This window comes from Scyliorhinus canicula, chromosome 8, assembly GCF_902713615.1.
Source record: "Scyliorhinus canicula chromosome 8, sScyCan1.1, whole genome shotgun sequence".
In the NCBI taxonomy this organism is placed as follows: Eukaryota; Metazoa; Chordata; class Chondrichthyes; order Carcharhiniformes; family Scyliorhinidae; genus Scyliorhinus; species Scyliorhinus canicula.
In genome coordinates this window covers 54,870,613-54,895,617 of record NC_052153.1, presented here as the reverse complement: position 1 = coordinate 54,895,617, position 25,005 = coordinate 54,870,613, and the positions used below count along the sequence as shown (strand labels likewise).

Genomic DNA, 25,005 nt, shown 5'->3' with positions numbered 1-25,005 from the left:
AACCTGTTGGACTTTAACCTGGTGTTGTAAAACTTCTTACTGTGCTCACCCCAGCCCAACGCTGGCATCTCCACATCAGAGAACAGTGGAGGCATAAGGTAAGAACATAAGAAATAGGAGCAGGAGTAGGCCACTCACTCCTTGAAATTGCACCACCATTCAATAAGATCATGGCAGGGTCATTGAATATGTTCAAAGCTGAGTCAAATAGATTCTTGACGGACAAGAGAATCAAAGATGATAGGTGAGAAGGTAGAGGCCAAAATCAGATCAGCCATGACCTTATCGAATGCTGAACCAGGCTCGAGAGGCTGACTCTTTGACAGAGTCATCCAGATCGAAACATTAGCTCCATTCTCTCTCCACAGATGCTGTCAAGCCTGCTGAGATTGTCCAGTATTTTGTGTTTTTATTTGAATGGCTGACTGGCCTACTCCTGCACCTAATTTATATGTTCATGCCTGCTATTTCACTACTGCCTTGAAATCAACCCACTCACTTGAAGGCTGCAGAAATGTATAAAATCATGTGTAAGACACACAATGCAAAGCATTGTGAAAGAGAAAAATGGTGTATGCGGCACATGCTCACACTTCTGATGGGAAGCACTCTGCAAACCATATTGGTAGAGACAGTAACAAGTGCACAGTGAATGGCCCCAAGACGTATGCAGAACAGGCAGATCATGATGCCAATGAGCAGGTACACTGATTTGACACCTGTACTGCAATTTTGGAGCTCCACGCTGCAGTTAATGCCCTCAGCCCTAGCACCCTACCAGAGATACCATTTAAAGGGGTCATCAATTGGTTCCAGGTTTCTTTCTGGATGATTTGTTGCTATAATTGTGCTTGCTTTGTTGATTTCCATGGTTGTGTGACAGGTGCGGAAGTATATTTTCTCAACTTTAGGGTTTCTGTACAAACTGATTGCCCCCAAATTTGGCTGGATTCTTCGACACCCCTTGGTATCGAGCATGACTGGATAGTAGATTGTACTACTGGAAGAGGGAGGAGGAAAATAGACTCTCAGGATGAGGCCATATCCACCCAGGTGTTCAAGGAGCCATTCTCATACTTTAGCCTCAGTGACGACCAATATTTAACTCATCCAGGATTCACCTCTGAAAAGGGCATGCCTGTCAGTGTGAAGGTGATTGTGCAATGGACTTTTATGTGTCTGGTTCCTTCAAGGCTGATGTTGGAGATGTTAGTAACATCTTGCACTTTACCTTTCAGGGCTGTATAAGGGAGGACAGTGAGGCTCATATGATGGATGGATAACTATGTTTCATTCTTGCTTAGCAGAGACAAGCCGGGGCAGCAAACCCAAGTCATTTGCAAGGATTTCAGGCGTCCCCATGGTGCAGGGTGTACTGACTGTATGCACATTGCTTCACATGCCTCACTTATCAACTATGCCCTGTACCAGAACCAAAAGGTATTTAATTTCCAGAGCATGCGGCCAATCATTACCAAAGGTATCCTGGCAGCAGGCAGCCCACTATGCCAGCTGCTTTTAACCACCACACCTAACTAAAGGATTGGCGACTGGGTGGCAAGCGCTATATGCTGACAACATGGCTGGTGACTCCAATGTGCATTACATGCACATGTGCACAGCAGACATGCACCAGGAACCGCACTGCCCTGCGAAATGCGATAAAACACACCTTTGGCGTGCTGAGGCAACTATTTTACCACTTTATCGCTCAGGAGGAATCTTGGGTCTTAAGACAGACAGGTCTCAAGATGTGTGGCTTTCTGTGACAATCACCGGTTTGCCCCGGTGGGGGCTGGATGAGGGCTTTAAGATATGGCAGCAGGCAGGGATTGAGAGGTTTGGGGATCTATTCATCCAGAAGGGCTTTCCGATCTTGGAGACATTAGAAGAGGAGTTTGATTTGCCAGGTGGGAACGGGTTTCGGTACCTTCAAGTGCGGGACTTTGTACGGAGGCAGGTTCCAAGCTTTCCTCGCCTCCCCCTGAGGGGACTACAGGATAAAGTGCTGTCAAAAGCAGGGGTTGGAGGTGGGAAGGTTTTGGAGATATACAGGGAATTGATAGAGTGGTAAGGCCACTATCAGAGAGGTGAAGAGGAGCTAGGAGGGGAGCTGGAAACTGAACTGTGGGAAAAAGCCTTGAAAAGGGTAAATGCATCCTCGTCTTGCGCTAGACTTAGCTTGACTCAGTTCAAGGTAGTCCACAGGGTCCACATAACGGTAGCCCGGATGAGTAGGTTCTTCGAGGAATTGAAGGACAGATGTGGACGGTGTGGGGGTTGCCTGGCCAACCATGTTCATATGTTTTGGGCATGTCTGAAACTGAGGGAATTCTGGCAGGGATTTGAGGATGTTAAGTCAGAGGTCCTGGAAGGTAGGGTAACTCCGAGTCCAGAATTGGAAATATTTGGGGTGTCGGGTGATCCGGGAGCAAAAGGGAGGAGGGAGGCCGATATCCTGGCCTTCTCCTCCCTGGTGGCCTGGAGACGGATCTTGCTGAGATGGAGGGACTCAGAGCCACGAAGTCAGAAGTGTGGGTCAGCGATATGGTAGGGTTTCTCAGTCTGGAGAAAATCAAGTTCGCTCTGAGAGGATCAATACAGGCAACCATTCATCGATTTCTTCAACAAAAATTGAACGTCAGCAGTAAGGCAAGAAAGGGAAAAGTGGAGGGGGAGGGGAGGAAAACAGGAGGCATGGCGATGTTAGATAAGGACAGGGAACTTAGTATATGGGAAATTGGGGACAGGGCGGGAGAAGTTGGGGACATGGTTTATTGTTTGTTGTTCTTCTAGGGGGGTTTATTTGTGCGTCGGCCCACGGTTGTTTTAGATATGTCAATATGTTAAATTATGAAAATTACAAATGCTTCAATAAAATATTTTCTAAAAAAAAAGATGTGTGGTGGTTTCCTGCATGCTATCAGGAGGGAACTGTCCTTGCCGCCACCTAGCAGTCGAGAAGCTGAGGAGAAGAAACAGAGGAAAGGAGGCTGTGGAAGGGAGGCAGTTACTTCGACAGCTTCCTTCTGCGTTGAGAGAGAAGAGAGCTAACGTTTTGAGTCTGGATGGCTCTTTGTCAACGTCATCCAGATGTTAGCTCCTCTCTCCACAGATGCTGTCAGACCTGCTGAATTGAATAGCAGTGACATCAACCCCACCAATCCCACATGTTGTGATACCTCCCCACTGTCGCTAAGCAGCACATTCTTCCCTTGGCCACAATACAAAAGGAAAATGCCACACAAAATGATCATTCCAAACCAAATGTAAAAATTAAATCAGGCCATATTGTGCACAAACTTAAACTCATCCTTGTGCATTCCCTTAGTGCCTCACTTCCATGTTCCTTTTACCAAAGCTTGTGCTGCTCCTACACATGGCTACCCCAATGGCTGCAGCATGGTTTATGGAAGGTTGATGACTTACAGAAGGGGAGACTGCAGATGGACTGAAAGGACTCACTCAAGCAACTGTGAATCTAGACTGCACCAGCTTAGTATGGGCCGACCCAGTTCGGGCTGAATGACTGACCGGTAATAGCAGAGGCACTGGTGGAGTGGCAGGGATGAGCGTAGGAATGTTTTATTTTGTAAAAGCATAGCAGCTTTAAGTTCCATGAAACCAATGCTATTATCCTGGCGCAGCACCTCAGCGATCCTTATCAGCTGTTAGAGCATAGATTACTGGAATGCTGGAATACCTACATACCTACTGGAATTGCTGGAATACCTACATACCTATCTGGAATACCTACTGGAATATCTACCGCAATGATGACAGATGTTTAAGCTTGCACCACAGCAAACTGAACTTTTGTGACTTAGCCTGAGTTTCCATTTTTGTACTTAGACCTTTGGTGGAAGCTGCTTGTTCTGCAGTGTCACCTGACGTGGGTCTTAAAACTCTGCGTTATTATTTTTTCTGTAGCTTGGCCCATCCAATTCCTCATCTGAGTCCTCTGAAATGCAACTCGTGTGTGATCTCACCCTCTGGTGAACTGGAACCTGTGCTACCTTTTTCCCATGCAGTACATTCGTGACCAGTGTCTCATTGTGTGCAAATCCTGCCTCTGTGCTATCCTATAAGATCTGCGCAGTATCTGAGCTGGTGGTTCCAAGTGTGAAATCAAGTGACAGTATGTCTTCATAAGAACATAAGAACATAAGAACTAGGAGCAGGAGTAGGCCATCTGGCCCCTCGAGCCTGCTCCGCCATTCAATTAGATCATGGCTGATCTTTTGTGGACTCAGCTCCACTTTCCGGCCCGAACACCATAACCCTTAATCCCTTTATTCTTCAAAAAACTATCTATCTTTACCTTAAAAACATGTAATGAAGGAGCCTCAACTGCTTCACTGGGCAAGGAATTCCATAGATTCACAACCCTTTGGGTGAAGAAGTTCCTCCTAAACTCAGTCCTAAATCTACTTCCCCTTATTTTGAGGCTATGCCCCCTAGTTCTGCTGTCACCCGCCAGTGGAAACAACCTGCCCGCATCTATCCTATCTATTCCCTTCATAATTTTAAATGTTTCTATAAGATCCCCCCTCATCCTTCTAAATTCCAACAAGTACAGTCCCAGTCTACTCAACCTCTCCTCATAATCCAACCCCTTCAGCTCTGGGATTAACCTAGTGAATCTCCTCTGCACACCCTCCAGTGCCAGTACGTCCTTTCTCAAGTAAGGAGACCAAAACTGAACACAATACTCCAGGTGTGGCCGCACTAACACCTTATACAATTGCAACATAACCTCCCTAGTCTTAAACTCCATCCCTCTAGCAATGAAGGACAAAATTCCATTTGCCTTCTTAATCACCTGTTGCACTTGTAAACCAACCTTCTGTGACTCATGCACTAGCACACCCAAGTCTCTCTGAACAGCAGCATGCTTTAATATTTTATCGTTTAAATAATAATCCCGTTTGCTGTTATTCCTACCAAAATGGATAACCTCACATTTGTCAACATTGTATTCCATCTGCCAGACCCGAGCCCATTCACTTAACCTATCCAAATCCCTCTGCAGACTTCCAGTATCCTCTGCACTTTTCGCTTTACCACTCATCTTAGTGTCATCTGCAAACTTGGACACATTGCCCTTGGTCCCCAACTCCAAATCATCAATGTAAATTGTGAACAATTGTGGGCCCAACACGGATCCCTGAGGGACACCACTAGCTACTGATTGCCAACCAGAGAAACACCCATTTATCCCAACTCTTTGCTTTCTATTAATTAACCAATCCTCTATCCATGCTACTACTTTACCCTTAATGCCATGCATCTTTATCTTATGAAGCAACCTTTTGTGTGGCACCTTGTCAAAGGCTTTCTGGAAATCCAGATATACCACATCCATCGGCTCCCCGTTATCTACTGCACTGGTAATGTCCTCAAAAAATTCCACTAAATTAGTTAGGCATGACCTGCCTTTAACGAACCCATGCTGCGTCTGCCCAATGGGACAATTTCTATCCAGGTGCCTCGCAATTTCTTCCTTGATGATAGATTCCAGCATCTTCCCTATTACCGAAGTTAAACTCACTGGCCTATAATTTCCTGCTTTCTGCCTACCTCCTTTTTTAAACAGTGGCGTCACGTTTGCTAATTTCCAATCCACCGGGACCACCCCAGAGTCTAGTGAATTTCGGTAAATTATCACTAGTGCATCTGCAATTTCCCTAGCCATCTCTTTTAGCACTCTGGGATGCATTCCATCAGGGCCAGGAGACTTGTCTACCTTTAGCCCCATTAGCTTGCCCATCACTCCCTCCTTAGTGATAACAATCCTCTCAAGGTCCTCACCTGTCATAGCCTCATTTCTATCAGTCGCTGGCATGTTATTTGTGTCTTCCACTGTGAAGACCGACCCAAAAAACCTGTTCAGTTCCTCAGCCATTTCCTCATTTCCCATTATTAAAACTCCCTTCGCATCCTCTAAAGGACCAATATTTACCTTAGCCACTCTTTTTTGTCTTATATATTTGTAAAAACTTTTACTGTCTGTTTTTATATTCTGAGCAAGTTTACTCTCATACTCTATCTTACTCTTCTTTATAGCTTTTTTAGTAGCTTTCTGTTGCCCCCTAAAGATTTCCCAGTCCTCTAATCTCCCAGCAATCTTTGCCACTTTATATGCTTTTTCCTTCAATTTGATACTCTCCCTTATTTCCTTAGATATCCACGGTCGATTTTCCCTCTTTCTTCCGTCCTTCCTTTTTGTTGGTATAAACCTTTGCTGAGCACTGTGAAAAATCGCTTGGAAGGTTCTCCACTGTTCCTCAACTGTTCCACCATAAAGTCTTAGCTCCCAGTCTACCTTAGCTAGTTCTTCTCTCATCCCCTTGTAATCTCCTTTGTTTAAACACAAAACACTAGTATTTGATTTTACTTTCTCACCCTCCATCTGTATTTTAAATTCCACCATATTGTGATCGCTCCTTCCGAGAGGATCCCTAACTATGAGATCATGAATCAATCCTGTCTCATTACACAGGACAAGATCTAGGACCGCTTGTTCCCTCGTAGGTTCCATTACATACTGTTCTAGGAAACTATCGCGGATACATTCTATAATCTCCTCCTCACGGTTGCCTTGACCGACCTGGTTAAACCAATCGACATGTAGATTTAAATCCCCCATGATAACTGCTGTACCATTTCTACATGCATCAGTTATTTCTTTGTTTATTGCCTGCCCCACCATATCGTTACTATTTGGTGGCCGATAGACTACTCCTATCAGTGACTTTTTCGCCTTACTATTCCTGATTTCCACCCAAATGGATTCAACCTTATCCTCCATAGCACCGATGTCATCCCTTACTATTGCCCGGATGTCATCCTTAAATAACAGAGCAACACCACCTCCCTTACCATCCACTCTGTCCTTCCGAATAGTTTGATACCCTCGGATATTTAACTCCCAGTCGTGACCATCCTTTAACCATGTTTCAGTAATGGCCACTAAATCATAGTCATTTACGATGATTTGTGCCACCAACTCATTTACTTTATTCCGAATACTACGAGCATTCAGGTAAAGTACACTTATGTTGGTTTTTTTACCTCTGTTTTGAATCTTAACATCTCCAGTTTTATTCCTTTTGTTATTACTGGGCCTATTCACTGTGCTCCCCTCAGTCACTGTACCTTGTACTGTCGCCCTTATGGATTTCTGACTATGTCTTCTCTGCCTTGCACTTTTCCCTTTACTTCCTTTTGTTTCTGTCCCTGTTTTACTACCTTCCAACTTCCAGCATTGGTTCCCATCCCCCTGCCACATTAGTTTAAACCCTCCCCAACAGCTCTAGCAAACACCCCCCCTAGGACATGGGTTCCAGTCCTGCCCAAGTGCAGACCGTCCAGTTTGTACTGGTCCCACCTCCCCCAGAACCGGTCCCAATGCCCCAGGAATTTGAAACCCTCCCTCTTGCACCATCTCTCGAGCCACGCATTCATCCTATCTATCCTGACATTCCTACTCTGACTAGCTCGTGGCACTGGTAGCAATCCTGAGATTACTACCTTTGAGGTCCTACTTTTTAGTTTAACTCCTAACTCCCTGAATTCCGCTTGTAGGACCTCATCCCGTTTTTTACTATATCGTTGGTGCCTATGTGCACCACGACAGCTGGCTGTTCACCCTCCCCCCCCCCCCCAGAATGTCCTGCAGCCGCTCCGAGACATCCTTGACCCTTGCACCAGGGAGGCAACATACCATCCTGGAGTCTCGATTGCGTCCACAGAACCGCCTGTCTATTCCCCTTACGATCGAGTCCCCTATCACTATAGCCCTGCCATTTTTCTTCCTGCCCTGCTGTGCAGCAGAGCCAGCCACGGTGCCATGAACCTGGCTGCTGCTGCCTTCCCCTGGTGAGCCATCTCCCTCAACAGTATCCAAAGCGGTATATCTGTTTTGCAGGGAGATGACCGCAGGGGACACCTGCACTGCCTTCCTACTCTTGCTCTTTCTTTTGGTCACCCATTTTCTATCTCCCTCAGTAACCTTCACCTGCGGTGTGACCAACTCGCTAAACGTGCTATCCACGACCTCCTCAGCATCGCGGATGCTCCAAAGTGAGTCCATCCGCAGCTCCAGAGCCGTCAAGCGGTCTAACAAGAGCTGCAACTGAACACACTTCTTGCACGTGAAGGAGCCAGGGACAGTGGCCGTGTCCCTGAGCTCCCACATCGCACATGAGGAGCATGACACGGGTCTGGGATCTCCTGCCATATCTTAAACCCTTGGTAAACTTAAACAACTACAATTTCAAAATAAAAATAAATAAATTAGACAATGAAAAGAAAAAGAGAGACTACTTACCAGTCACTTACCAGGGTTAAAAAGCACCTCCTCACACTCTGCACCGAATTACCTCACTGCACCAAATTACCAAGTTTAAATCTCTCACTCTGTATGAGTCTCACTCCGGATGTGTCTCCTGGAAAAGTCATCTTCATTGTTTTCTTGGTCTTCCTTTACTGCCTGGCCCTCCACCAAGGGGAAGCCTTGAAAAGAAGTGGGGGTTGAATTTAATGGAGGCTACCAGAGTAGCAGGATGGTGGGGGTGCCAGAGGAACCAGGCAGGAGTATACTCCGATAATTCCCAGTGTCAGGAAAACTGTCCTCAATTTATTTGTGGGTGGGAAGGGCCCGTCACGAGAATGCTGCCCTTTTGTGGTGGAATGTCAACAAAGGCAATTTTTCCTGAGCCCACGGGAATTTAGTGATAACTCAGGGATTCAATGGGACTTGCACGAGTCACTCATGACTCCTGAATGCCACCCAGCATCCCTGATTTGACTGTGGATTCATATGGGTGTCCCTCATTGAAAGGCACTTAATGCCCGAGTGAGGGAGCCAGTTTCAGGAACGGGGAGGGCTCCTGAATGTCACCCGTGCTCTTGCATCCATGGGCAGCATAGTAGCACTGCGGTTAGCACAGTTGCTTCACAGCGCCAGGGTCCCAGGTTTGATTCCTGGCTTGGGCCACTGTCTGTGCGGAGTCTGCACGTTCTCCCCATGTCTGCGCGGGTTTCCTCCGGGTGCCCCGGTTTCCTCCCACAAGTCCCGAAAAATGTGCTGTTAGGTAATTTGAGCATTCTGAATTCTCCCTCTGTGTAGCCGAACAGACGCCGGAAAGTGGTGACTAGGGGTCTTTCACAGTAACTTTATTGCAGTGTTCATGTAAGCCTACTTGTAACAATAAAGATAATGATTATTGTCTGATTTCCTTCCAACCCCTTGACAGCGACCATATCATCCACTCACCTGTCTCCTAGGATCCAGCACTGGCCATCTGGGTAGGCCACAGTGCATTACTGACAACAGCTGTCGCTGCCAGCATTGGAGAGTTGCAGCCTCTGATTGGGCCGCAGGAGTGGGGTTAGGGACCTTAATCAGACGGAAGCGACACAGGGCTTCCTACACAACACAGTTGAGGGAGGGGACCCGTGTCGCAGGATCTAACACCACTCTGAGTGCCCAATGTCTCCCATGGTAGGCCATTCTTCTTTCCCAGGTCAAACTCCGTTCACAAAGGTTTCCCAGCACCTGCTGCAACTACAAGTTATGTTGTGGAGACTGGCTTTAAGCAGTGCAAACTAGCTTTAAATAGCGCTGGCAAGTATTGATTTTGGGCCTGCCTTGGAGGTGTGCAGCTAACCAATAGCACAGTTGGTGGTGGCTGCACAGGAAATCCATATTAATGAGCAGTTAATGGGAAGATGCTGTGCTGTTTACATTACGTCAACTAGGAATGAAGTATTCATGGATCACATGCCCTGCACTCAGTTTTGAGGGCTGTACAATTTAGATCCTACATGTGGAATGTAAAGCTGGTGCACTCGCATAACAATCGCCCCCTGAGCTGTGCGGCATGTTTATGATGTTTAGGACAATTGCAGCAGATGTCTCCTCCAATCCCAATTCCCCTGCACAAACTATATTCCACCATGTTATACCAATGCACAGTGACCTGGATATGCTTGGTCACCGAGATGTTTTTCGACTGCTAAAACTGGGATGGGTCTAAAGCTATATGCTGAAGGATGTTGAGCAAAATCCTTCCAACTGCATTGAAACTGAGTGACAAAATTGCAGAGCAGAAGTACTGAACACACGTTAATCGGCACTGCTGGAAATGTCCATGCTGACAGGCAGTGACACAGCTGTCATATCTGCAAAGTAACTTTGCTTTCAATAACTTATCATACAAGTGGCTGTCATTTCAAACTTTATCAGAATGGTTCCAGGCAACATTCTGCTGCTTTTAACAGGCCAGAAAAGTTTGACGCTGAACAGGTTTAAATGTGCTGTAAACTGTGACAGATGAGCGCACTCTTTTACTTTGGGGCGTGATCAGATTGGAGGAGTTTATTTGTCTCTTATAACAGACAGCGAAGCTAAACGGGGCATTTATTGTGGGCCAGGGCGCAGGACTTAAACCAATGCAAATAGCTGCATGCAATTGTCTGTCAGCCAACACATCAGTAGATTTATTCATCAATGCTAGAAAATTGTCAAATGTAATACGCCTAGAACGCAATCCGTAAAGCTGGTGGACTTTCATCTCAGGGCTGAAGTTTTTTTTTCCCAAAACAGTTTGAAATGGAGAAAGGTAACAGCTGTGCTGTTGACTAGCGAGCAGCAGATGTGCCAATGTGGTGCCAGGAATGACATGCAGTTATAATCGGGTTTAGCACGCCTGTCCAACATTCCAAATTTGAGACTGTGTCATAATGTAATGTATGAATTCATGTCCAGCATTAACCCACAGTTTGGATTTATAGATTTACTCGCGGAAAGTTAATCCCTTTTAAATTTTCTTCCTGACTTCTTTCAAGGAGAGCAGTGGGACACAGCCGCCGTCAGTCTCTCCTCAATGTCTCCTGCTATTCCGAAGGTAAATCAAACCTGCTTGCGGAATATATTATATTGAGCAGTGTGCATATGAGGAGCCCAGCATTACTTCTATGGTGCCTACAGGATGCAGATTGTCACCAATATGTTTTCCCATTTTTCAAATGAGACTAAAACAGTGCAACATTTTTTTTCTTTAGATTAACCTTGAGGCGGACCAGACATCTTGGAGAAGGTTTTGTAAATAAGCATGAACATGTGAGTAAAACATATTGCAACACTCTAGCTAGCGATTAGATCACAACGAGTGGCTCTAAATCAGCCGCCATGCAGGGAATGAATCTTGTAAATGTCCCAGAAAAAAAGCTTCAACACAAAAATCTAGGCTGATGCCCTGACACAGTGTTGGTCATTGTCACATCGCTGTGTGTGGGAGCTTACTGTGTGCAGGAAGATTGCCTTGGTTCCTACATCACAACAGTGACTACACTTCAGAAGAACGTCATTGGCTGGAAAGTGTCTGGAATGTGCAGAGGTCAGGAAAGATAGTACATAATCACAAATTTACTTTCTAAAAGACTGTCTAAGTAAGTGTGCTTAAATTCGGGACCCTTTTCAGCACCTCCCACTAGACATGAACAGTGACCTTGCAAAAGTGTAATTTTTCCATTAATTGTTACCTTTTTTTTAGTTTTCTCTCCAAGATGCAGGATGAGTAGAAAATGCTGTGTTTTACACATAAGAGATCACTTTTCCAAGTGCTTGCTAGAGGTGGGGAACCTCACCCACCTGGCCATGCATATCAGGAAATTGTAAGCATGCTTCCCCTCATTTTATATATGTGGTCATCTGCCAAGATGCCGCACAAAGAGGGTGCCTTATGAAAATTAACCATATAGATTAAAATGCAGATAGGAGTGTGTAACATTCAGAAAATCACTGGCTAGTGGATGACACAATACAGTCATGTCATAGAATTGAGCATTATACTATTAACAGCAAAAGATTGCATTTATATAACACTATTAATATTGTAAAACGTCCAACCTTCACTGTCAAAATGTGAGAGTGAACCACATAAAGAGATATTAGGGCAGGAGACCTTGGTTTTAAGGAGTGTCTGAAAGCAGGCGATGGAGACGGTTTAGAGAGGGAAGTTCAGATCCTCTGGCCCAGACATGTCAAATGCAGTGCTGATATATTCAAAGTTGCATGCAGTGGTGTCTATAGTTTTTATGAATTTGAACGTTTTTGAACAGCTTAACAGATAACAGCAGCTTGAAAGAAATAACCAAATCGTAGACTAGCACAGTACAGAAGGAAGCTGTTCAGCCCATCGAGTCTGTTCCAGCTCCTCAAAGACCATTATGCATTTATATAGTATTTTTCACTGATTCAGAATGCCCAAAACACCTCACAGCCTATGAATTACTTTTTGAAGTGTAATTATTTTCATACAGGCAGATGTTTCATATGAATCTTGTCCAGGACAACTGCCTATTGATCAAATAGTGATGGAAGTCTTTCTATCCACCCGAATAGGGGCCTTGGTTTAACATTTCTTCCAAAATACAAATACCGCCTACACTGCAATACAGTGCTTCCTCAGTACTGCACTGGGGGATAGGATAAGCCTATATGTTTTTCAGTCCTTGAACTCGCAATCTTAACAATCAGGAGTAGGCGTACCTCCATCTGAGCCTAGTTCAGCCTGGCTAGCAAGCTGGTTACTGCTTCATATAATCAGATCTGAAGTGTTACTGTATGTAGCACATATCGAACTACTGAGGTGATCCTGGGCTAGAATTCACATCGTATTATTAAAAAGAATAGTAGACACAGCACAATTTGTTTAATAGAGTATAAATCATGTGGATGCTTGGAGTACTGGGCCTCAAGGCAGCAATCTGTCACTCTGATCATGTAGTGGCTAGTGTGTAATCTCAATATACATCTGAATTACAACTAAATATGATTTCATGTTGATGTACAGAGAAAGAACTATAAATGGTACCAAAATAAACTGTCCCATTTTCCCTGGGATTGCTATATCATTGTAATTTTAAATGTGATGAATAAGAGACTGGCACTTTCAACAGAACCATGAGATGTTCTTAATGCCAGATAATATGTTACTAATTTTTGGCTATATACAGACGACTTTTTTTACATCGAGCTCTCTTTACACCTTCGATGACCTTGTGCGTGGAGTCACCCGCTGTTGATCTTGAGTTGCACTGTGTGACTATAGACTGCTGACTGATGAGACATTAGGCCACTAATGTTCTATCCGCCTCCTCCTAACATTTGCACCCGGTACTAATCCCATCCACTGGGCTGTGTTTAGAAAAGCCACTTCGGCGTTAGGATGTTTCTCTGAAAGTTGGTTCGCTGATTTGTTTGCGCCCCACCACCACCAACACAGCAGGCGGGAGAAAATACTCAGGCCGTGAAGGCAGAGGAAGGTAAGGGCGTATTGGGAAGGAAATCATGTCTGCAGGATTTTGACTTATTGAACACACTCCTAAACAGATGACACCCCCGTTATGTTAATCGGCTCATTCAGTACATTAACAGTTGGGCAAGGCAGATTGGGTGTGGGGTTTGAAAGCAAGAAGCCATCCACTGTATATTCACATCATTTGGACAGAGCCACTGCTGTTGTAGACTTATTAACCCAAACTGTGCTCGGGCGAACTTTTAGTGATAGTGTTCCCTTTCTTGGCTCAAAGCACATCATAAAATAAGCGGTCTCTGAAGAAGTGTCAGAGTTTGGATTCCAATGATGATGAGATTCTGTATGGGTCAGTCCACTAGAGTACTGCCGTCAGTAACGCAGACACTAACAGAGTCGGGTCCTGGGGCTGCTTGTCACTCATGTCCACCCCATTGTTTGCTAACTGCAGAGAGAGAGAGAGAGCTCCATCAGTTCTCAGCTCAGTCACTCGCCCCAAAGCACTGTGCAAAAAGTCCAATTGCATGTCAGGCGCCCCCTGCAGCAAGTCCGCCTCCTGACAGCTCCTCAGTCACAAGTGATGTTTGGCGGCAGTCAGGGAGAAGTCTATCGCCTGCATGGGTCTCACCTTTACAGCTGCATGCCACAAATACATTGTGGGGTTAAAAGTTGTTAGTCTGTCTGAGGAACTCTACAATGCAGTGACTTAATGAGACGTTAGCTCCCCCCCCCCCCCCCCACCTTCTCAATTCACTATCTCCAGCTCCGGAGAAACCTAACAGCAACTCATATTTGCCTATTCATTTCACATAAAATGTTTTTGTTTTGTAGCCGTGATAAGAGGGCAGACGAGACGTTCACCATTGCGGAATAAATGTTTCCCCTGGAGGCTCAGTGGCCACTTGGAGCCAGTGAAGTTATTCTTTCCGAAGGAGCATGAAGTTATTGCTGTAAGTGGCTCGGAGTTCAGCTACAAAAGCTCATCCATAATGCCAGGCTGCATTCATCTGCGTTATAAAAGAAATCTGCGGCTACGATGTACCCGTACGCAGGATTAAACTAAGCCATTTTACAGAGCCGGCGCAGCTGAAAAAAAATGGAGCCTTTCACAGCCTGAGACATCAGCAGGACATCCTGTTTCAGTTTAGAAATAACCCCCGTTCCCTAATAAAAAAGAAACTCTAGAAATAATCTCCAACAGAAGAGTCTGTTCAGTTGCTGATTGTCATACTGGCAAAGGTCCAACGCTGTAGAAAGAGGTCCTGTGGAGCTACTGGAAAGCACTCAAACAGCACCTAAGGAAGTCATTAAAAAATCTCATTTATTTAGTTCTCATTTTATGATAGTTTGCCCCGCAAAAGCATCCTCTAGGCTATTAAGGAAGCAATACAAATAATTATGCAATGAAGAAGCATTTCATTTGAATTAAAATAATCTCACTGTACTGCTTTTGGCACAAGTTCTGAATGTTTGGCATAACATCATGGGTAGCTCATAAATGATTATGTTATGATGTTTTTATGATGGGTTAAATTGTTTCTCCATGTACTTTCTTACTCTGAAGGGCTTTGAGCTGTCAGTCCAAATTAATAGTTCACTTTAACATATATATTATATGTTTTGCAAATGTTAACTGAGTGTACGGATACAGGAGGAGGGAGGGAGTTTCAGAACAGAAAGAAAGAAGCAAATGCCTCAAAACTGCAACTAATGGAAAAATGTCAAAGTGTAAACATTCATTGATACTGACATTCTCTGTTTGTCACTTTTAATTGAGGTCGATGGGACAATATGTGCTAATGTAAGATGGAAGTGCAACTTTACAAATTTTCACTGAAATGTCCGTAAGACTAATAATCCTGGCATTGGTTTCTAATGCTTCAATGATAATTACAATAAACGTAATTTTAAACAGGTAATAAAGAGCTATGACATCAGAAAACAAAAACTAATTTAAAACTTGAAGTGATTAATAAAGAAAAATAGAAGCGGCTGAAAACTCATGCATACTGACCCCAAACTGCAGGACTCCAGAAGAAGCAGGTCAGCATCAAAGACTGTACATCTCCCTGCACTTTAACACATATTTTGTTATAAGTGTATCTCTTGATGTCTAACACATATATTTACAATTGCCCTACGTGCATGTCATGTAAACAATGATAGTGCAAAGAAATACTGCAAAACAAAGCATCAACTGAAGCACTGAAAAGTGTTTATTTTTGATGGGGATAATAGTTGCAATGAGATGTGCAGGAAGCATTATTTTAGCAATAATACCAATTAACATTTACACACTATGCAAATTGGCTATTTTAGCCATTGGTCAGAGAAATCGCAATACTGCGGAGAGGTAATGGGATTTGTAGATACTAGGGTCTTTTTGTTGGTAAGTAAAGAACTTTTTAGAACAAATCACGATCAAAACACGTTCTTTGATTTCATTTTCATGACGACTGCTGTTAGAAGCACTTTGTTCTCTCCAATATTTCTCAGCTACTCACTGATGTGTGAGCATTCCCTGCCCACCACGTCTGGCCCAGCTAACAGACAAAAAAACAAAAATCGCAGCCAGCAAATCTGGCTTTGAAGCAATCTGGCTCTCTTCAGAAAGATTACTGACCTTGCTAGGTTTCCTTTTTCTTACCCCTTCGTTCCTTTTTAGTCAGTCAGTGATGTGTGCACCTCCAGTACTGAAAATGTGAGCTCACAAAATGTCTGGCATAATTTACATGCTTGTCCTCCTTTCAGACAGTGTTCAGCAAAAGATTTCAAAGAAAGGAAAAAGGGAAGAAAGGATTTTGGTGTGGTCTATGGATGCAACATTTTCTATTGAGACAGGACAACAAGCAGAAAATACTACACTTTAGTTCCCCATTCCCATCGCTGCTGAATGTGGAACCCTTCAGCATTTAGTTTGTTTTTAGCCACAACCCTTTTCCTGTTGTAAAGCCCCTGAGATAATTATAAATTCCACAGATCCATGAAAAGACAGATATGGTAATAGACAGATTGAATGTGCTTGATTGGCAGAAATGAGCCCTGATCTTGCAGCCTGTCTCTTCCATACTCATCTTTCTATGATCTGTGCAGCATCATTAAAATTCAGTCAAATAAAGTGAGGCTTTATGTAACTCTAATTTTGCTTCACCTTCAAAAAATACTGTTGGACATAATTTGTGAATTATTAAATTGAAAATTCAGGAAACATGGCCATCATTTTAATGTTACAGTAATGAATTATGAACCATCAAAATTACATAACACAAGGTGTGGAATATCTATGCCTCATAACTACAAATATTTTGTGCTCTTTCACATATTTGCAAATGGCACTTATATTCTGTGCTGATTTTTGAGTTTCAAAATGATTGTACAGGAAAAATTAGTTCAAAACTAAAGTTGCCCTGAGGAGTGCCAGAAACCCCTTCTTTTCTTCATCTCCAAACCCCATTTTAGACTTTTTCTTCTGCTTTAGATCCGTTTGCATCACACAACTTGTCCAGGATGTGACCAGCATGTCAGTTGTTCTTAATCCTTGTCAATCCCCTGCAGCTTGAAAGTACGCAAGATTGCCCAAGATTTATCTCCCCTCCCTAGAATTTTCCCTTCTGTGGGGGAAGCACATTCACAAATGACTCAAGTGAGATGGGAAGCTTAACACATCGGAGGTTGCGAACTTGTATCCTATCATTCCGCTCTGTGGAACATAAGAAAATGAACATAGTATATGTATTGGGCTGACTAATGAGTAACACCTGTGCGACCATTCCCACATTCGGATGGGTTTCATTTGTTTGATTTATCAACCAGGTCCGTAATGAAAAGCTCACAGGCCACCAAACAAGATTATTACACTATAAACAGACTTACGATGAAACTCACAGCATTATTTATTTATTTTCTCATTCTTTCAAGGGATTTGAGCCTCAGTGGCTAGGCCATCCTTTATTGCCCATTCCTAATTGCCCTTTGTGAAGATGCTCATGAACTGTCTTCTTCAACTGCCTCGGTCCATCTGGTGCAAGTACACTCACGGTGTTGTGAGAAGAGAATTCCAGGCTTTCGACCCAGTGATGGTGAAGGAAAGGCAACAAATCTCAAGTCAGGGTGGTGATTATACATGGAAAAGCTAAATGTGTGAAAGATCCTCCAGCAATGGAACCAAAATATTATTCTACTGGATCTATTAAAAACAAATCATAGAATTGTTACGGAGATGAACATGTCTTATCATAGTAGGTTGAGCTTTTATGTTTATTACAAGAATTAGCCTTTGGTAGTGCCAATGCTGAGACCATTAAGCAGTATTTTCAAAGGAGTATTCTCTTGAAAAGTTTTTTGTTGTTGGTTTGTAAGCATATGATGTCATGACCTAAAATACATTCAAGCAACACCACTTTTGGCCAATCTAGAAGACATGCTGGAGAATCATTGTCAGCACTCAAGATCTGAATATTTGGGTTTATTGGTCTGAGCCAGGTTTTTCAGTCCCCTTGTATCTGTTCTGCTTCTGTGAGCATCCAAGTTCTTGAATACAGCATTGGAGGCCTTGGCATAGAATGTCCAAAGGGTCCCACCGGAGGAAGGAGGCCTCAGAGATGGCTAATGTGACTCGTGTGGGAGGATATTGCTGGGAGGTAACAGCCAGGAGCCCTGGCACCAGGACATGTCTCTATTCTTGCAAGAAATGTAATGACGTAACATGAGTTGACAAGGTAAGATCCCATCGCACAAACACACTTCAAATAACTACACCACCACCGGTATCACAACCTCAATATATTTCACTCACCATCTAACCATACATTGATATTCCTACACCCCCACCTTCATGGGTATCATTCACATCTTCAACCGTGAGACTTCAAATATACACAAATGCATAAACATAACTGCCAATACAATATGATAAAAGAAAATTACTGAGTATGCTGGAATCTGAAGCAAAAAGAAAAAATGCTGCACAATCTCAACAGGTCTGACAGCATCTGTAGAGAGAGTCTGGACAACTCTGTCAAAGCTAGAGAGAACTGGAAATAGGATGAGATTTATACTGTTGTGGGGAAGGGGGGTGGTGGTGGTGGTGGCTTGAAGTGGGGCTGGATAGAGAGCGATAAGTGGAGAATAATAATAATCTTTATTATTGTCATAAGTAGGCTTACATTAACACTGTCATGAAGTTACTGTGAAAAGCCCCTAGTCGCCACATTCCGGCACCTGTTCGGGTACACAGAGGGAGAATTCAGAATGTCCCAATTACCCAACAGTACGTCTTGTGGGAGGAAACCGGAGCACCCGGAGGAAACCCACGCAGACACGGGGAGAAGGTGCACACTCTGCACAGACAGTGACCCAAGCCAGAATAGAACCTGGGACCCTGGTGCTGTGAAGCAACAGTGCTAAACATTGTGCTACTGTGCCATGACAAAGATGTCATGGACAAAAAGATAAAGAATATGTAAATTGGCGATAATGACTAAGAAAGGTGCTGGTGGTGGCACATTGAGGGATCAGAATGTGTTAATGGCAATGTGCCAAAAGACAACTTGGAACAGGGAACAGATGGCCCAAGTGGGGGAAGGGGAGACAATGGTGAAGGAAAAACAGATCGATGGAAGAAAATAAACTAAATTGATAGAAATAAAAATGGCATGAATGTGGAGGAGGGAGTTCACAATCTGAAGTTGTTGAACTCAATGTTAAGTCCAGAAGGCTGCAACGTGCCAAATTGGAAGAGGAGGTGTTGTTCCTCCAGACTTTGTTGGGTTTCACTGGAACACTGCAGCAGGCATGTAGGAGCAGGGCGGTGAGTTAAAATGGCAAGCAACAGGAAGGTCTGGGTCCTGCTTGCGGACTGACCAAAAATTCTGCAAAGTGGTCACCCAGTCTTTGTTTAGTCTCTCCAATTAGAGTGGACCGCATTGGGAGCAGCGAATGCAATAAACCAGTTTGAAGGAGGCGTACGTGAAGCTCTGCCACACTTGCCAATACACATATTCACAATCACCGCACTTTCCCTTCAAGGAGAATATAGCATTTAACAGACAGCAGGACCTGACTCTAGGAGGAGAAGCATGCCTGCATGATATCACTCCCCGAGAGGAGGCACGGTGGCTGTGAATAAGGAGGGGAGAGGGAGATGCTGTGGCCCAGGACAGAGCAGGGGGAATATTTCCAAGAGGTATGTGGCCACACCTGTTTCCCTGTTCCTGATTCTTGATCTCTCCAAATTATCATCATTGACAAACTTCATATGGTCTTATCCCACACATTCTCTTCATAGAATCATATAATTTACAGTGCAGAAGGAGGCCATTCGGCCCATCGAGTCTGCACCGGCTCCTGGAAAGAGCACCCTACTTAAGCCCACACGTCAGCCCTATCCCCGTAACTTGGTAATCTCACCTAACCTAAGGGCAATTTTGCGTGGCCAATCCACCTATCCTGCACATCTTTGGACTGTGGGAGGAAACTGGAGCACCCGGAGGAAACCCACGCAGACACGGGGAGAATATGCAGACTCCGCATGACAGTGACCCAAGACAGGAATCGAACCTGGGACCCTGGAGCTGTGAAGCAACTGTGCTACTGTGCCACCCTACTTGTACTGGTCGCACGCACTAACCCTTCCAGCTTTGTCCCAGCAGCAAAATCCACCTTGTTCTCAGAGGAAATGGAAGCCAAGAAAGAACTACCATACTGCAGCAGTTATCCACCTCGCCAGCTACTGTACTGGCGTTACTCTTCATCAAAGCACTAAAGTAGGCAACAACACTTTTTGTATAGCCGCTAAGGGGCAATAGGTAAAATATTTCTTAGTTGTGTGATGTCGCCATTGTTTGCTTTTACTGCAGATAAAGAGTGATTATGGTATTTGAGAAGTGGTGGAAGTGGCCTTTTTTTGTGCGTTCTTCATGAGGAAGGGTTGAAAAGGGTATAGTGCAGATAACAGATTTCCTGATGCATCACCACTTGTGGAAAGTAAGGCAGGTTCCGGGGTTTAGATATTTCAGTAAGCTCAGGGAAGGTGGTAAGAGAGGGGGAGGTGTGGCATTGTTAGTCAAGGACAGACAGTATTACGCTCTTTTGTATTTACGGCGGGAGAGGGGGGGGTTCTGTTTTTTTTGTTCTTAGAATTTTCTGTTATTATTTTCTTTTTTGTGAAAATTTAAATAAAAATTATTTTTTAAAAAAAGGACAGTATTACGGTGGCTGAGAGGACGTTTGATGAAGACTCGACTACTGAGGTAGTATGGGCTGAGTTTAGAAACATGAAAGGCGAGGTCACCCTGTTAGGGGTTTTCTATAGGCCTCCAAAAATTCCAGAGATGTAGAGGAAAGGATTGCAAAGATGATTCTGGATAGGAGCGTAAGTAACAGGGTAGTTGTTATGGGGGACTTTAACTTTCCAAATATTGACTGGAAACACTATAGTTCGAGTATTTTAGATGGGTCCGTTTTTGTCCAATGTGTGCAGGAGGGTTTCCTGACGCAGTATGTAGATAGGCCAACGAGAGGCGAGGCCGTATTGGATTTGAGACTGGGTAATGAACCAGGACAGGTGTTAGATTTGGAGGTAGGTGAGCACTTTGGTGATAGTGACCACAATTCGATTACGTTTAATTCAGTGATGGAAAGGGATAGGTATATGCCACAAGGCAAGAGTCATATCTGGGGGAAAGGCAATTATGATGCGATGAGGCAAAACTTAGGATGCATCGGCTGGAGAGGAAAACTGCAGGGGATGGGCACAATGGAAATGTGGAGCATGTTCAAGGAACAGCTACTGCGTGTCCTTGATAAGTATGTACCTGTCAGGCAGGGAGGAAGTGGTCGAGCGAGGGAACCGTGGTTTACTAAAAGAGTTGAAACACTTGTCAAGAGGAAGAAGGAGGCTTATGTAATGATGAGACGTAATGGTTCAGTTAGGGCGCTTGAGAGTTACAAGTTAGCCAGGAAGGACCGAAAGAGAGAGCTAAGAAGAGCCAGGAGGGGACATGATAAGTCTTTGGCAGGTAGGATCAAGGATAACCCTAAAGCTTTCTATAGATATGTCAGGAATAAAAGAATGACTCGGGTAAGAGTAGGGCCAGTCAAGGACAGTCGTGGGAAGTTGTGTGTGGAGTCCAAGGAGATACGAGAGGTACTAAATGAGTATTTTTCGACCGTATTCACACAGGAAAAAGACGATGTTGTCGAGGAGAATACTGAGATACAGGTAACTAGACTAGAAGGGCTTGAGGTACATAAGGAGGAGGTGTTAGCGATTCTGGAAAGTGTTAAAATAGATAGGTCCCCTGGGCCGGATGGGATTTATCCTAGGATTCTCTGGGAAGCTAGGGAGGAGATTGCTGAGCCTTTGGCTTTGATCTTTAAGTCATCTTTGTCTTCAGGAATAGTGCCAGAAGACTGGAGGATAGCAAATGTTGTCCCCTTGTTCAAGAAGGGGAGTAGAAACAACCCCGGTAACGATAGACCAGTAAGCCTTACTTCTGTTGTGGGCAAAGTCTTGGAAAGGTTTATAATGAGATAGGATGTATAATCATCTGAAAAACAATAATTTGATTAGAGATAGTCAACATGGTTTTGTGAAGGGTAGGTCGTGTCTCACAAACCTTATTGAGTTCTTTGAGAAGGTGACCAAACAGATGGATGAGGGTAAAGCAGTTGATGTGGTGTATATGGATTTCAGTAAAGCATTTGATAAGGTTCTCCACGGTAGGCTATTGCAGAAAATACGGAGGCATGGGATTCAGGGTGATTTAGCAGTTTGGATCAGAAATTGGCTAGCTGGAAGAAGACAAAGGGTGGTGGTTGATGGGAAATGTTCAGACTGGTGTCCAGTTACTAGTGGTGTACCACAAGGATCTGTTTTGGGGCCGCTGCTGTTTGTCATTTTTATAAATGACATGGAGGAGGGCGTAGACGGATGGGTGAGTAAATTTGCAGATGACACTGAAGTCGGTGGAGTTGTGGACAGTGCAGAAGGATGTTACAAGTTACAGAGGGACATAGATAAGCTGCAGAGCTGGGCTGACAGGTGGCAAATGGAGTTTAATGCAGAAAAGTGTGAGGTGATTCATTTTGGAAGGAATAACAGGAAGACAGAGTACTGGGCTAATGGTATGATTCTTGGTAGTGTGGGTGAGCAGAGAGATCTCGGTGTCCATGTCCATAGATCCCTGAAAGTTGCCACCCAGGTTGAGAGGGTTGTTAAGAAGGCATACGGTGTGTTAGCTTTTATTGGTAGAGGAATTGAGTTTCAGAGCCATGAGGTCATGTTGCAGTTGTACAAAACTCTGGTGCGACCGCATTTGGAGTATTGATCGCCGCATTATAGGAAGGATGTGGAAGCATTGGAAAGGGTACAGAGGAGATTTACCAGGATGTTGCCTGGTATGGAGGGAAGACCTTACGAGGAAAGGCTGAGGGACTTGAGGCTGTTTTCGTTAAAGAGAAGTAGGTTAAGAGGTGACTTAATTGAGGCATACAAGATGATCAGAGGATTAGATTGAGTGGACATTGAGAGCCTTTTTCCTCGGCTGGTGATGTCTAACACGAGGGGACATAGCTTTAAATTGAGGGGAGATAGATATAGGACAGATGTCAGAGGTAGGTTCTTTACTCAGAGTAATAAGGGCGTGGAAAGCCCTGCCTGCAACAGTAGTGGACTCGCCAACACTAAATGCATTCAAATGGTCATTGGATAGGCATATGGACGATAAGGGTATAGTGTAGGTGGGCTTTAGAGGGGTTTCACAGGTCAGCGCAACATCGAGGGCCAAAGGGCCTGTGCTGCGCTGTAATGTTCTATGTTCTATATGGCAGATGTCTCCCACAATTCTCTTCCAATAAATGGTGATGAGCATCTAGGCACAGGCTATTAATCTGGAAATCACTGGTATTTCCTTTGTCTCCGTCCTCCTCAGCCTCTTCTTTCTGGCACATTCGCTGGTGCTAATGGCTGATCTCTCACTGACATCAGATTGTGGAGCATGCAGAAAGTCACCATAAGTCTGGGCACATCACTTTGGCTGAGTATTGCAGGGCACCTCCTGACTGGTCAAGGCACCCAAAGGTCTGATGGAGGACCCCAATTGCCTGCTTAATTACCTTTCTGCTGGCGGAACGGCTCTCACAGTACGAGCACTAAGCTGGTATCCAAGGCTTTCTTAGAGGAGTCATGAATCATGAAATTGAGGATAACCCTTGTCACCTAATAGCCACACTGCACTGGGACTCAAAGATCTGTGGGACAGATGATGCCTCATTGTAAACACATGGTAGCAGTTCATTGGTAGCAGATATTCATCTGCATATGTGGCCAGATAAGGAGGAATTTCTTCTCTCAGAGGGCAGTGTATCTGTGGAATTCTTTACTGCAGAGTGCTGTAGCAGCTTGGTCATGTATTCAAGGCTGAGATGGAAAGACTTAATCACCATGGGTTACGGGGATAAGGTAGGAAAGTGAAGTTGAGGATTATCATATCAGACCAGTCAAGATCTCTTTGAATTGCAGAGCAGACACAATAGTTCAAATGGCCTACTTCTGCTCCTACGTCTCATGATCTTATAGTCACACATGAGCTGCACATTGAGGAAATGGAATCCCTTCCTGTTCCCAAACACTTTTGAATTTAAATGAGAGGTTCCCATGGCAGCATGGGTGTAAGACCTGTGCTCTCTGAAGAGCCTGGGTGGATAGATCCTCCTGCTGAGAGTCCTCTTCATTTTCCTGCCCATGTTTCTCTGCTGGGCCTCATCTCCTCCTCCAGATCCTTGTCCAGAGTAATGGGGGACCCCTAGCTCGAAGCCCATGACTGAGCCCTTCCTTTCTGTTGTTTCCTGTAAGATAGAGTGAACACTACTCACTCCAAGTGAAATTTTGGGAGAATTGCCAGACAAAAATATTGATAGAATGTTGGTGAATTTTAACAAAATGTCCCAGAAAGCTCACATTGTGCCGTAATTGTTGTCTTCAAATGTAGTCGATCTCCAGCAGCAAGTGAATATTGAAATATTGAAAGCTGAGCGTGGATTTAAGCAGTGCTTAAAATCCTGAACATTTAAAAAAAAACTCGTGTTTGGCTGGTGACTGTCAGAAGAGGTTGTTAAATGAAGTTTCACTGCCAAAAATGCCATGCAGCCTCTTTTATTTATTTTTCCTCAGGATTATGGGTGGGGTGCTGGTTCAAGGCTGCACTCTTTAATAGCAGGGAAATGTAATTGTCAATCAGTCCCTTAACAATCCTCTGTGCAGCTGTTCCCAGCAGATGCTTCAAGTCTTTTACCAAGGTGGCATCTTGTGTGAATTGCAAGCTTGGAGAACAAGTTCATAGAAACAATTTGAGGCAATTTTCTAAAACAACGGCCGCGATTCTCCGCAACCACAATGGGTGGGAGAATAGCGGGAGGTCCGCTCCCACCCCCCCAAAATGGCGTATCCGGTTTTCTGACACGCCGCTCGGAGAAACGCGGGCCGCCGTTTCTCACGGGGGCCCGCGATTCTCCGACCCGGATGGGCTGAGCGGCCTGCCGCTCCCGACCTGTTCACGATGGCGGCAACCACACCTGGTCGCTGCCGTCCTGTACATGGCACGCCAGGTAAGTGTGGGGCCTAGGGGGGGCGGACCGAGGATTGAGCACCACGACCGTGCTCGGGAGGGGACTGGCCCGC

General features: G+C 44.5%; 1 long non-coding RNA gene across 1 annotated transcript; it reads left to right on the top strand.

Annotated features, from left to right (window-relative positions):
- Window positions 1–13,093: 13,093 nt before the first annotated feature.
- On the top strand, window positions 13,094–17,762 carry LOC119969986. The gene is made up of 3 exons (XR_005461501.1): window positions 13,094–13,335; window positions 14,157–14,275; window positions 17,244–17,762. It is a non-coding gene; the product is annotated as an uncharacterized LOC119969986 (long non-coding RNA).
- The last annotated feature ends 7,243 nt before the right edge of the window (window positions 17,763–25,005 follow it).